This window comes from Microtus ochrogaster, chromosome 10 (genome assembly GCF_000317375.1).
Source record: "Microtus ochrogaster isolate Prairie Vole_2 chromosome 10, MicOch1.0, whole genome shotgun sequence".
Taxonomy (NCBI): Eukaryota; Metazoa; Chordata; class Mammalia; order Rodentia; family Cricetidae; genus Microtus; species Microtus ochrogaster.
The window spans coordinates 39861241-39863769 of NC_022016.1; positions in this window are offsets into that span (position 1 = coordinate 39861241).

A 2529-nucleotide genomic window follows, 5' to 3' on the forward strand; every position below is an offset into this window, starting at 1 on the left:
ATTCTTACAGGTGTAAGATGGAATCTCAGAGTTGTTTTGATTTGCATTTCTCTGATGACTAAGGATGTTGAACATTTCCTTAAGTGTCTTTTGGCCATGTTAGATTCCTCTGTTAAGAGTTCTCTGTTTAGGTCTGTAATCTATTTTTTTATTGGATTATGTGATCTTTTGGTATCCAATTTATTGAGTTCTTTGTATATTTTGGAGATCAGACCTCTGATGTGGGGTTGGTGAAGATCTTTTTCCATTCTGTAGGCTGTTGTTTTGTCTTGTTGACCATGTTCTTTGCTTTACAGAAGTTTTTCAGTTTCAGGAGGCCCCATTTATTAATTGTTTCTCTCAGTGTCTGTGCTGCTGGGGTTCTATTTAGGAAGTGGTTCCCTGTACCGATGCATTCAAGTGTACCTCCCACTTTCTCTTCTATAAGGTTCAGTGTGGCTGGCTTTATGTTGAGGTCTTTGATCCATTTGGACTTGAGTTTTGTGCATGGTGATAGATGTTGGTCTATTTTCATTCTTCTACATGTTGATGTCCAGTTATGCCAGTACCACTTGTTAAATATGTTTTCTTTTTTTCCATTTGATATTTTTTGCTTCTTTGTCAAAAATCAGGTGTTCAAAGGTATGTGGATTAATATTCGGGTCTTCTATTTGCTTCCATTGGTCCTCCTGTCTGTTCTTATGCCAATACCAGGCTGTTTTCAGTACTGTAGCTCTGTAGTAGAGTTTGAAGTCAGGGATTGTGATGCCTCCAGAAGTTCTTTTATCATCCAGTATTGTTTTGGGTATCCTGTTTTTTTTTGCTTTTCTAAATGAAGTTGACTACTGTTCTTTCGAGGTCTTTGAAGAATTTTGCTGGGATTTTAATGGGCAATGTTTATCATACTTATAGTCAGACTATTTAGGTTCTTTAGATACAGATTGTATTATACATAGATAGGTAATCTTCAACCACTTCAAAGATCCATAGAACAGGGCATTTAAATAACTTAAGGTTCTGTTGACATGAGACATGGTTGCTTCTGGCAGCACCAATCTATTCCCGAGAGAATGTTGAGCACCAAAGACATTCCACTGGGAGCTTGTTTTCTTCTTGGCAAAACTGGCCTTTGGGCAAGGAACTGCCAATGTCTCGACTATGGACAAAGAGTACAATGACCTGAGTAGACGAAGGAGACAAGAAAAAAGACTGCCAAACCTTGCCAAGACAGGGTAAGTTGGTTTTGAAAATTTTTTCCTGCCTCTGAAAATGGTCTGTCAGTTACTCTAGGCCTTAGCCAAAGTTGGTTGCTTCAACAATGCAAATCAGACTTTGGGTGACTGCCCAGGTAGCCAGTTGTCTCTGTCATCTACTGCACATTTTGGAAGTTTCTTGATTGCACTTTCTGCCTACTCAAGTATATTATCTCCCTTCTCAGGCTTTCAATCTGGTTGAAGATTAGATAGTCATAGTTACTTCCTCTTATGATCTAGTCAAGCCATTTCTAATATAAGACTTAAACTCCTTAGGATAGGATGTTTATTAAAACATTTAACATATCCTCCTTGCTTAATATTGTTTATGCTGGTTGTAATTCTAATTTTTATATATGCTATCTGTCCTTAGTGTATACAGTTTTGTGTTGGTTTGGGAACTCTCTTATTTAGACAAAAGGGGGAGGTGATGGAACCTCCTTCAGCAAATGGCTTTGGGAGACTGGACCAGGTTAGGGAGTGACTTGGTTACCCAGAGAAAGCTGTTGGCCTGCCCAGCTCAGCCTCTTCTTCCTGCACTTCACTACTTGAGATTGGACCCCCATTCCTGTTCTGTGAGTTTTCCCCTTTAATAAAGAAAAACCTTAAAATACTCTTTTCAGAGTCAGTTTCAGATTATTTGACTTGTGTTTTCCCCCTTTTATGCATTCAGCTTCAGCAAAGAGCTTGTAGTAATTTTTGGGGAGAGATTAATAACAAAAGTGAGAAAAATTTGATTTATAGAAAGAACTAATTGGATCCTTCCTTGCATTGTAGAGGATATACCAATAACTGGAGCCCCAATATTCTATATTGATGTAAATAAATCAAGAAAGGTAGGTTACAAATCAGAAAATTTAAGTAAAGTGGAACAAAACCCTTACGATTATGTCCAAAAATCAGAATTATATACTATTCTCATGATACTAAGGGATTGTAAGGAAACTCTCAACATAGTTACAGATTTGCAATCTATAGAAAGAGTTGTTTTGCCTATTGAAACCGCTGAATTTATACCAGATGATACAGAATTGACTTCATTAATAATCAGGAACAAGATATGATCAGGAATCGTCATCATCCCATATATATAACACACATCTGATCCCATACATGTCTGCCAAGTTCTCTAGCACAAGGTAATGAAGAAATTGATCAATTATTGATTGAAAAGTGCTAAAGGCCTCAGAATTTCATAAAAAACATCATGTCAATAGCAAAAGCTTATTTATTTATTTATTTATTTATTTATTTATTTATTTTGTTTTTTGTTTTTTTTCAAGACAGGGTTTCTCTG